We start from the raw sequence: 13,174 nt of genomic DNA, 5'->3' as shown, positions 1-13,174 counted from the left end.
GTTAGAGAAGTAGTCAAAGGATTTGAAAAACAGTTCCCTAAAGAAAAAATTCAAACTATTAACAACCATGTGAAAGAATACTTCAAATCACTAATATTAAGAAAAAGCAAATCAAAAGTATCCTAAAGTTTTACTTTATACACTGAAGTTTGGCAAAGAAGATAAAAGGTGAGAATAAGTCAAGGTTTAAGGGTTCATGGGAAGAGTATTTTGCTAGAGCTATGAATTAATATAACCACTTTGGAAAGCAATTGGGAATCATAAAAACAAAATGTCTAAAATGGCCATACTCTTTTGAGTAGACATTCTTTTGGTCAAGGAAGCCATTGAGAAGAGTGTTCCCATATATACCAAAATATTTATAGCATCACTTTTTTGTGATAGCAAAGAAGTAGAAACAAAGTGGGATTCTCATTGATTGGGTAATGGCTAAACATATTGTGAAACATGAATGTCATGGAATTTTATTGTAAGAAATAATACATATAGTGAATACAGAGAAGCAAATAAATAAATATCATGGTTGGGGGCAACTAGGTGACACAATGGATAGAGTGCTGAGCCTGGAGCCAGGAAGGCTCATCTTGCTGAATTCAAATCTGACTTAAGACGTTTACTAGCTGTTTGATGTTAGGCAAGTCATTTAATTCTTTTTGATTCGGTCTCCTTATCTGTAAAATGAGCTGGAGAAGAAAATGGCAAATCACTCTAGTATCTTTATGAAGAAAAACCCCAAAGTGGTCCCAAAGTGTTGGGCATGACCGAAATAAACTGAAACAACAAAGATTTGGACATGACTGAAACAACAACAAATATCATAGCTAAATGATTCAACAATCTTCAAGATCACTCTGAATTGTTGTGTAACTGATAAGGAAAACTAAAAAAAAATCTCAGACTGAATGTCATGCAGTTATTTTAATTTCAATATTTCCAAAACCGAACTCAAAACTATCTTCTTTTCCTAACTTTCTTATTGTCAGAATCACCCAGATTCAAAATCTAGGTGCTATCCTCAATTCTTCATTCTTTCTACTCCACAAATATAATTGGTTATCAAGTTCTGTCAATTCTACTTTCTCTACATCTTTCTTCTGATACTGCATTCATTACCTCACTATTGCAATAACTTTCTAGTTGGTCTCCCTGCTTTAAATATCCCTCTACTCTAGTTCATTCTCCACTCAGCTACCAAGAAGATCTTGCTAAACATTGATCTGACAATTTAATTCCCTTATTCAATAAACTCCAATGGCTTTCCATCAGCTCTTGACAAACTATAAAATTCTCTGCTTAGTTTTAACATTCCATTGTAATCTGGGCTCTTCCTACCTTTCTGGTTGTGATGTATGAAAAGTCTGAGGAACATAATTTCTGGGTGATTAACAACCATTTTATTAATTATAGCCAGTGAATAATTAAGAAAAGGATGGTCATTTGTCTTTCTCTCTTAAACCAACGATACCCTCTGGAAAATATTGAATGTTCAAATAGATTTGGAAAGAAGGTTATTCCTGGGAATGGAAATTAATAATCAATGAGGGGACGAACACATTAATGAGGAGATGGGCAAAAATTCTTCAGCCCCTCCTGCAGAGAATATGACTTAATTAAAAAACTCAGCCATCTCCAGCAATCTTGACAAAAGTATACATCTCTATCCAGACCTTTCTGGTTGGTTTTTCACCTTCACAAATTGTCACCTTAAATTCTAATAGAAAATCTCAAGGACAGACAAGTGCTATTTTTTTTTAAGGACAAGATCTTGCTTAGATTGAATTATGTTTGTAAGATTTCCTAGAGTAGATTTCTACTCAAGAGAGAAAAGCATGTATCTTGGGTATTTGGGCAATCTCATCTATTAGCAATGTCTTTCAGAGGCTGGCTGAATAGCATATAAGGGCTGATTTCTCAATGAGGAAATGTAAAGGGAAAACTTTAATCCTGATTTAATAATTGGTTATTAATATAAGAGAGAAATAATCATTCCTTTCATGGTTTTCTTATATTTTATTCTCCTTTACACACTCTATGATCCAATAACTCTACCTCCTTGATGTTCCTCATGCTTTATATCTTGATTTCACAAATTTTCATTGATTGTATCCATACCTAGAATTCTCTCTCCAACCTTTCATGTATTCTGGTTCCCTACTTCTAGGTTCAGCTAAAATTTCACCTTCTTCCAGGAAAGTTTTAGGTCTTCTATAATGTTAACCTTTTTTCTTCTATCTCCAATTTATTGTGTATATAACTTACACAATCATTTATATATTGTCTCCCTCCCCCCCATTATATTGTTAGTTTCATAAAAATAAAGACAGTTTTTGCCCATCCTCTGGGCTTTGCACGGTGGCTGAATGTAGTAGGGGTTTAATAAATAACTTACAAGTTAATATTATTCTCATTAACATTATAATTTTTTGAAGGAGAGAAGAGTATATCAAAATATTTTAGGTACAATAACATATACTTCCTTAGCTTCTAAAGATATAATAGCTTATTTTCACAGAGACTTAAAAGCCAGAAAGATCATATAAACTATATAAATCATCTTCAACTCATTAGTTATTTAAAAAAACTAAATTAAAATTACCCATTATTGTTCTTTCTTCTTTCAATTATATGTATTAATTACCTGTCAGTGGAAGGCACTGAACTGATCTTCTACCTATCTCAGTATTCTCCACTATAACTCTTCTTCAAGAGTAAGTTTTCCTCTATAAATGAAGATAGTACAATATGACTGAGGTCATAATAATGTAAGGGAACAGGAATATGATGCTTCAGTTTATATAGTCACAGATGATAAGATTTTAATCTGATAACAAAATTTCAAATTAAATAAAATTACAGATAGGCCTTTATGAAATATAAACAAATCTTCAGCAGTTCAAGAATGAGGTGGTTTAAATCAAACCTCATAAAATTTGTAAAGTTTCCACTCATGACTCTTTTTTCACCTGAGATTTTTATGTAACCCTAGGTCTATAGGTATATAAAATAGGTATACAAATCAGACATTTACTAATAATAAATCATAATTTCTTGACCCTACATTCAGTTATGATATCCCATTTGGATTCATGAACCATTGTTTAAGCAGGAGTTTAAACAAGTATGAATAATAATTGAAAGAATAAATACAATATTTCAAACAGGTACAGTTATAGCAAGGCAGTAGCTTGGGGAGAGTGTAGCTTTGCAGAATTGGATCCCTGGTAGAAAAGAAGAGAGCTGCCCATTTACTCAACAAAGAGCTAGCACTGGTAATCAACAATAGATGACCTCATATTTATAGTTCCTAAGTCATAGTCATCTTGTTTTGTTAAATTTCATTATTATATAAATATGGGGAAAAGTTCCCAAAGTTTGACATTTTTATTATCATGAAATATCAGCATATTTGTAGAAAAACTACACACCCAGTGATATGAAGTAAGCATAAAGTTTTCAAAAAATTTTAAATTTATTCATTAATTTAAAAAGAATTTATAAAATGCTTGCTTTGTCCAATATCCTTTTTTGTACCTCTGCTTTTCCTTATTTCCTTATTTCTTTCTCACCTTTCATAGTTATATACACATATCATGTCTATGCTCAAACCCATCCATCAACTTTTTCCTGATTTCCAGCCACTTATTGTATATTTCCAATTAAACATTCACAGGCATTTCTAACTTGGCATGTCTAAAAAATAAATTTAATAAATTTCTACAAAATCATTGCTTTTCCTCTCTTCCCTTTTTCTATTAAAGGCACCCATCTGACTTTGGAATTATTAATTCATTCTCATTCAACCCCATCTTCAATAGATTGCTATGCTGTTGTTTCCATCTTCTCACATCTTTCTAATCCTCCTTTTTTACTCATATCACTACTATTCCAGTTCAGGCCCTTTTCACCTTTCAGCTGGTCTGTTGCAATAGCATCTTAACTGAACTCCTTTCATAATTTGTTTCTTCTTCAATTCATCTTCCTCACTTATTGATCTGACCATATTATTGTCTTGCTCAAGAAGTTTCAGTAGCTCCCTGTGGTCTTTAGGATAAAATAAAAATTCCCCTGGACAAGAAAAGCTCTTCACAATATTGCTTCATCTTATTGTCCTTTTTATTTTTAAAATAAAAGTTTGTTTTAATGAATTAAAAATATCAATATGAACATTTCAATGACAAAAATAGAAAATGTATTATTACATATGAAATTGAGTCTATTATGAAAAACTTATTTTTAAATGTGTGTAATTAATTTAATAAAAGAGTACCAACATTTCCCTGTTAAGTATGCTGTAGACAGATAATGGGAGAACTCTGGGAAAGGTATACTTAAAACAAGGACAGCAGGGTGCTTATAGTTAAGCACTTACTCAGTGTGATTGATGAGACAATGGCTCTCTAGTTCACATGTACTTAGTGTGATGTAAAGATGTGATCGCTCTAGTTAGCAATTGCCCAGTATGATATGATGATGTAATGATTCTACAGTTGGCACATGCTCAGTGTGCTGTAGTGATGATTCTTAGGATGCAATTGCAGCCTATCTTTTCAGATTTATTACATTTCTTTCCTTCCCTCACTCTGCTCTTGGCAAACTAGCTTACTTACTGTCCCTTGTATATCCCATCTTCTGAATTGGCATAGGCTATTTCTGGATCCCACCCCTCTATACTTAAATATCCTCCTTCCTCACTTCAGCCCCTGAGAACCCTTTAGTCCCTTCAACACTCAACTGAGGTGTCACTTCCTCCAAGAGGAAGGACTGACTTCCCCAATTGTTAGTTTCCTACCATCAAATCACCACCACTACTTTACATATACCTGGCATTTACTTATCCAAGAATGTATTGGTAGAATGTTAAGTTCCTTGAACTATAGGCTGAATATCTTAACTGATTATTTTTAATCACAGTCTGTAGGATATTTATGCAAAGCTCATTGATTATTAGACAAGGCATTATGCTAGATGATGAGAATACAAAGACAATAACAGTCCCTGTCTAGGAGAAGCTTATATTCTACTGGGCAAAGGATTGGGAAGGAGGGCATTTGATTAAAAATGTACACAGATAAATAAGTTCAAAATGCATACAAAACAATTTCAAATTTATCTAATTAATCAGGCAAATTTGGTCAGAAAAGTGAACTACTTTCCCCACACAATATAGTTCAAGATGGGGAAACCCATCCTCAATTTGGCAAATCGGTAATTAGATATGCTTGAGAAAAATAGTTCCCACAGAAAGGAAAGTGAAAGAAATAAAAGGGATATGAGAGAAAAGAAATGTTTTCGTTAGTTGTGCTGACAATTACATGATTCCACAGGACATATGCAAACAGGCTCTTCAATATGCTGACTAGCCTATTTGTTCTTTCCCCATAATACCAACTACTGGTATCTGAACCTAATCTCTGATCACCTCCCTAATCAACTCATAGGGAACCTGCTTATACTCTAGTGTATTGTTTTCCCACCACCTTTTTGTCTCAGTTGCTTTTGCATCAGTTATTTTGATTGACAAAAATGACCTCCTGTTACAAAGCAAGGAGAAATCTACAGATTTGGATCACTGGGGAAGCAAGGAGATTATCAAAGATCTAAATAATGCAAACTACAGCAAATATATACCACTAAATCACATAAACCAGCCTAAATTAGATAGCACTGTCCATATACAATTACACTGTTTGGCTCCCACGACAGCCTTTAAATGTGACATGTTATTTGACACTTTTGCAATTAGGGCTTGGGAAAAAAATCAATTTTTTACTATTCTATTTATAATAAAAAATGCACTTTTTCTGAATCAAATCCTACCCTTTTGAAGTCAAGATTGGCAAAAAACAAAAAAAAAACAAAAAAACAAAAACCCACACAAAAAACCAACAACAAAGTAATGCTAGACTAGCTCTGCCACATTTACATTAAAAAGATAGACATTCTCAGCCTGCTTTTATTTGATTTTATGAAAAGGTAGAGCCCAGACCTAATTACTAATATGTAATTCTTACACACCATTTTCTTTACTTGTTTTACCCCCTAATTGTTATGTGGTAACTTCATAGCTATATGTAAAAAAAAAAAAAAAGTATTGGTTCCATGCAAAGTAGTTGAAGGGAAATGGATCTTACTTCAGGTATTCAGGAATTTGTTCAGTGGTAGATTCTGTTACCTCTTAGAAATATTCTGCTCTTCCCTTTAGCAGAAATTTAGTAGCCTAAGACCTGTTCTAGAAATGAATGAGGTATTGCTTAAACTGCTGCCCTTTCCTTAATTTCCCTATTAAGAGCAACTCCAAACTACCAAATCCCAGATAACCCATAAACATTGGATTTAGATAAACATTCAAAGCATAGGTCATTAGTCAAAACAAATTGTCAGCCTTCTCTTTGGTTTTCCCCTCCCTGATCCCTTGCTACCAGATCCTCAGGTCCCCTGAAAATCTCTGAGAAATTTTGAGTTTTTATTTCTCTGTATAACATTTGAACACCTTCCTCCCTTTTCCAATGTAAATTATCAGTTACATACCTAAACATACATGTGTCTCTAAATTTATAATAAATTTTTGGGTTGGGCTTATAAAAAATAAATTTAGTCATGAATTTATATTTACACACAAAGAAGAATGATTAGTCCATTTTGTTTGGCCTTAAAGAACAGAAATAGAATCAATGAACAAAACATCATAGAAGTAGATTTCTACTCACATTAGTAAAATTTCCTTTTATTCAGAACTGTGCAAAAGTGGGATGGGCTGTCACTGGGTTGAGTTTTCAACATTGAAGATTGTTAGCCAGACAGTGGATGACGACTTCTCAGAGTTGTTATAGAAGGGATAGATATGGACTGGATGATTTCTGAAATTCTCAATTATTTAAATGCAACAAGGAAATTTACTATTTAAAGGAATCCTATACATGAATACTTTTATTAAGCAAAATCAATCTATTTATAATGTATGTAGTTGAGGTTAGATTGGAGTACATCCCATGGAGCATGTGTTGACTCAGTGATGAACTACATAGTAACCTTGAGATGATGTAGGCATTTATTTTATTGGTCTCTGGGTCCCATGATAGTGACACGAAATTTCTCCTCAAAAGGGTAGGCTGCTGCACAAGAAGTGTACAAGGGAGTGATTCTACCTTTCATCTCTCTCTGGTACCATGGTAGCCATGAGCACATGGCATAAGGTAACCCTGTCCAAGTGAACCTAAAGAAAGGATTTTTGTCTGCCTCTTGTTTTCACAACCTCTACATATCATTGTGGAGACTATCTGTTTGGGTTCTCACACACCATCCCATCCCATCTCTAAAATGTCAAAACTCTTTCAAATTGCTCCTTTCTCTACCATCTAAGGCTTGTACCATGTAGTAGCTTCCCTTCCAGCTATCTCTATCTTCTCTGACTCTCATCTACCATATCTTTTCCGTGGTGGGAGTAGGGGATGGAGAAGAATTTAGCCTTAATTCTAGGGCCCATGAATTTAATATTCCAAGTGAGCTATGCCCCAGTTAAAATGACAAGCAAATCTTTTTTTCATGTCACCAAAGAGGCAGACAGAAAAGTTCCAGGTTCCATTTTAAGTTTTATGCTTGGAAGTTTTTAAAGATATTTTAGAATACAGGAAAAAAACAAACAAACCAGCTCATAAAATGCTCCAAGTAAGTACCTAGCTACTGAGATGTAGAAGAGAAACATAGCTCTTTATGCTCAATGAAAGCAGCCTTTATTGAAACCATCCCCTTTGCTCATTGGGAACATTACCAAATGTACCCAGGGAAATGAACATCAAGTCATTGCTTAACATAGCAAGCAGGCAGGGGATTGGGAGAAAGTGAACTTGGAAAGATAACTTTTGCATAACTTCCTCAGAATCCCATTTTCAATTACCGTAGTCATCTTGTGATTCTCCATTTATACCTCATCTTTCTGTCTCTGTCTTTTTCTCTTTGTTTTCTCTGTTTCTGTCTCTTTCTCTCTCTTTTTCTCTCTTTCTGTCTCCCTTCCATTTCATTCCACTTCATCAGCCTTGAACTTCAAGGCTTGCTTCAATCTCATCCTGCTATTGAAAGCATAAGATAATCTCTTTTGCATTTTGTCTGAGCTAAGAAGAGATTGATCTTTATGATGCTAGACTACACATCCTAAGAGGCTTATCTATCATTAAAAATATTTACAGTAAAGTTTTCTGTACTAATCTTTGCTTACGGGGGTGTGTGTGTGTTATACTTTACTGAGTATAGGTGACAATGAATCAGTTTTAAGTTATACATTTACAAATTTGGAAGCAATCTTGTGAGACTGAGACGTTGGGAGCTCCTTTGTCTTCCTTAGTAGGTGCTGGCTGCACTTTGGAAGGATCTTCTGACAATTCTAGGGCATCTTGTATATCAGACTATTGGTAGTAGAATCAGTTCAAAACCTGTCTGGATTTCCAGAAGAGTTGCTGAAATGTGAAATGCTGATTAAATAATCCCACAAATTGCTTAAACACCAAAACATGAAGCAATTTGTGGGATTATTTAAATATTTTTAATATTATTTATTTTAAGTTCTAACATCACAGGAGAATATAACAAGAATTAATTATTCTTGCTTAAATTTTTTGTCAATGTAAGCTTGTGGTATATTAATCATTATTTTGTTTTAAAATATACATTAAATATCTTTCTACTTCTCTCTTTGAGTAGATCCTAGATCTGAGCCAAACCTTCCATTTTTATCTCTGAAATGGGGGTATAAAAAGCTATATGGAATATGTATATGAAATATGTGTTCTGCCTTGGCTAGACCATACTTTGCTCAGTTTCACATTGAGAAGTTGGAATATATTCAGGTATTGACTAGCATTGTGAAGGATATCAAGAAAAATTGAAAAGATGTAGTATAGAGAAAAGAAAACTTATAGGAAGGAGGGCATAATAGTTGTCTTCAAATATTGAAAGAGTTATGTGGGAAAAGGATTTGATTTTTTTCATAATAATAGATTTTTATTTTTTCAAAATACTTGCAAAGATTGTTTTCAGCATTCATCCTTGTAAAACCTTGTGTTCCAAATTTTTCTCCCTCTCTTCCTCCCCTTCCCCTAGACAGCAAGTAATCCAGTATAAGTGAAATATTTGCAATTCTTCTAAACATATTTCCACATTTATCATGCTGCACAAAAAAGCCAGATCAAAAGGGGAATATGAGAAAGAAAAAAAAAAACAAGCAAAGAAACAACAACAAAAAAGATGAAGATGTTATGTTGTGCTCCACATTCAGTCCCCATAGTCCTCTTTCTGGATGCAGATGGCTCACGTCAATCAGTTTGGACTGGCCTGAATCACCTCATTGTTGAAAAGAGCCGCATCCATCACAGCTGATCATTATATAATCTTGTTGCTACATACACTATTCTTTTGATTCCCCTTACTTAAACATCATGTGATATTCAGGTAAGTCTCTCCAGACTTTTCTGAAACCAGTTTGTTGATCATTTCTTATAGAATAATAATATTCTATTACATTCATACACCATAACTTATTCAGCTATTTCCCATCTGATAGGTGTCCATTCACTATCTAGTTCCTTGCCACTACAAAAAGGGCTGCTATAAACATTTTTGCATTTGTGGGTTCTTTTCCCTTTTTAATAATTTCTTTAGGATACAAACCCAATAAAAACACTGTTGTATCAAAGGGATACAGTTTGATAGCCCTTTGGGTATAGTTCCAAATTGTTCTCCAGAATGGGGTTGGATTTGTTCACAACTCCACCAACAATGTATTAGTGTCCCAGTTTTCCTACATCCCCTCTAACATTTACCATTTTGATTTTTTCTTATTAGCCTAAGAGGGCAATTAGGAATAGTGGGCAAAAGTTATAAAGAGGGAGATTTAGACTTATATGAGGAAAAAAATTTCTAATTTAACACCCACTCTCATTTAAACAAAGTAGGAAAGGGATAACCTGATGTTTCATGTATAAAGCTGTGGTTCCTAAAAGGAGGGAAAGAGAGAGTAGAAGAATGAGGAAAATAGGGAAAGAAAGGAAGAGAGAGAAAGAAGAGAGATGCACAGAGAGAGACAAAAACAGAGAGACAGGGGGGTTAGGGAGGGAGAGAAAGGGAGAGAAGGAGGGAGAAAGAGGAAGAGAAAGAAGGAGAGAGAAAGAAAAAGAGAAAGAAAGAGGGAGAGGGAGAGAGAAAGAGAAGAGAGACTTTTGACTTACACAAGAGAATAGGAAACCAACTGCAATATGTCTCTAAATACTACAAGTCTTGTTATCATATTGCAAAACTTCTTAAACTGTGGGTTGTGACTCCATATGGAGTCTCATAAACTGAATGTCAGGAACATGAAATTATTATTTATTACAAGAAAATGTTTGAATTTTATGTCTACTTTATATACCTATATACTGGGGTCACATAAAAATTTCTCAGCTGAAAAGAAGTCACAAGTGGTAAAAGAAACCCTGCTCTAAAGAATACTTAAGAGTAGATCTTACATGGCTGAGTTCATTCTTTTCTACTTCAGTCTGAGATCTTATCTTGCTCCCAGCTGAAGAGCTCATTTACATTTTAAAAATTTCAATAATATTTTATTTTCCAAATATATGTAAAATAGTTTTCAATGTTTATTTTCGTAAGACTTTTTGTTCCAAATTTTCTCTCTCTCTCCCTTACCTTCCTCTTCCTCAAGACAGCAAGTAATCTGATATAAGTTAAGTCTCATTTACTTTTGTACATTCTTTTATATATTCTAATCTGTAGAATTTCTTCAACTTCTCTTTTGCTTGGATAAATGGTTATCATTTGTTATTCATAATGGTATTTTATTTAACCAGCTCTTGGTGGAAGGGTCTAAGCTAGAAAATGTTAGCTAACCTTTCACTTCCTGTTTTTCTTCTAAACATAGTCTCATAGCACATATTAGAGCTATCTGAGGGGTTGTGGATAGATAGAATTAGATCTAAGCATATTTGGATAGTCTTCTTGGAATTTGAAGGAGAGATCAGTTGATCTTGGCAGTCTTGGACTTTGTCTGTTCAATATCCCCGTGTAGGCTGGCAGTAGGTCTTGCTTGGATCTTTTTTATCCTCCTCATCCCCCCAACTTCTAAAAGAAGAAAAACAGTCCCTCTCAAGATGAACTAGTCCAAATTGGATCTTTGATCACATGCCACCTGTGATATGCATGTCCTACACCAAACAGAACTATTCAAAGGTAGAATGGGCTGTCTTTGGAGGTAACAAGTTTTCTTTCATTATCGATTTTTCATATAATGGCTGAATAAATCACTTCTTGGAGATGATGTAATGTTGGGATTCTATGAAATGTAACCTATCATTTTATAATCTCTCTGAATCCCATATAAAGTGATGGAATTGAGCTCTTCTATTCAGGACTAATATTCTATGATTTAGATTACTGAACCCAGAAAAAACATTTATGTAGAACAATATGATATTTCATGAGAGTTTGTACAAAATGTAGAGAGAAAAATAAAATAGAAATTAAGATGTTTGTATATTTGGATGCCTCTTGCAAATTCATAGTTTAGAATTCATGAAATTAGTAGCATAAATGAAACACGCTACATATGACAGTCTGGTAGAGAAAAACAACCCAATCAGTTTCTTTTGTTGTCTCTTTCACATCATTATATATCACTTTTTTTTGTCAAAATGAGAAAATCTACGGTGATTTAGCAAAAATTTTTGTGACTTTACAGAATGCATGTATAGAAGGAGAAGTGTGCTGGTTATTCAAACCTTCTCCCTCTATTTAAAAATCCCTATTTATTTTTCCCATTTATTTGTTTCTAGGGGCACTATATTATGGAATACTCTATCAGCTATACTATTACTATACTAGCAACTTGTTTATGTCAAGAATCACTTTCAGGATATAATAAACTTTTGCTTTCCAATACATTTGGAACATGAAAAGTTTGGGAAAATTCTATTTTGCTGCAATGTAAATGACTAAGTAACACAGTAGGGAAGCATCTCAACTTTCTACCTTTAGGACTGATTTTTCCTTGATATGTGGTCTGTTTGAAGAGTAGAGCACAGAGTATTTGACACATTATATTTTCTTATTCAACACAGAAGGAAGTAAAGGTACTTGTGAAGAAAAGATGGAGGAATGTATTATATGAACTTGCCTGTTTTGACTGTTTTCCCCTCCTGCTCCTATTCATTCCTTCATTGAACATTTATTGTGTACCTACTATGTCCAGAGCACAGTAGGCAATGAGGGAGATTAAAAAAAAAGTCCCTGACTTCATGTAGTTTGCAGCCATGAATTTCTATATCTTTTGTTTTCCTTTGGAGAGGAAATGGAGGGAAGTAGAAATTAGAGAAATAGAAGATGGCCCTGACCCAAAAAATACAGCATCACTCTGAAGAATGATGTCTGGATTTGGGTAATCAATGACAAGCTAAAAAGAAAACTGAAGATCACTATGAACTAGAAATTAAAATAAGAGTCTCTGGATTGGGAAGATAATATATAATATGCCTTTCTGGGCACAGGGAGAAAATTTCATTTTCTTTCTCTGATTTTTTACTTGGGCCAGATGCCTAATGCCATAAAAGCTCTTGACAACATTACGGTATTTCAGTTAAGAAATAGGAAAATGTTCTAATATCTTTAGGGAGGTAGCGAGGAATGACATGTCCATAACTACTACTGGGTAGGAAAAAAAATCTTGGCTATTGTTCACTTGTGAATTAAATATATAGGCAATCACTAGTCAAGATAATGTCACAAGGAAAATATTTTGGTTGCTTTCTGGTAAATTCTTGGAATGCAGAGTCAGTGTGTTCAGTAGTATGGTCTTCTTCAGCAATGCCTTCAGATTTCGAATGATCCTTAATTTAAAAGATTTTTCTTAAACACAAGGTCTGATCAGAAAAGTAGTTCATGAGTCACTCATAAGTCTTTCTAAGAGATGCTTCTAAGAGATTCAGAGACACAAAGTTAAGCCCACAGAGAAATGAAAGATAACACATGAAAGATAATAAATGAAAGATAAAGGAGCTAATGAAAATAAGTTGTCATGTCTGAGACTATAAAACAAACATACCAAATTATAATACTAAAACCTACAATATTAAATACTAATACTAACTACACTCCCTTCTACAATTGCAACCTATTTTCAGTCAACAATCATCTA

The sequence above is a fragment of the Sarcophilus harrisii genome, chromosome 1 (assembly GCF_902635505.1).
Source record: "Sarcophilus harrisii chromosome 1, mSarHar1.11, whole genome shotgun sequence".
NCBI lineage: Eukaryota > Metazoa > Chordata > Mammalia > Dasyuromorphia > Dasyuridae > Sarcophilus > Sarcophilus harrisii.
This window is presented reverse-complemented; position numbering follows the sequence as displayed.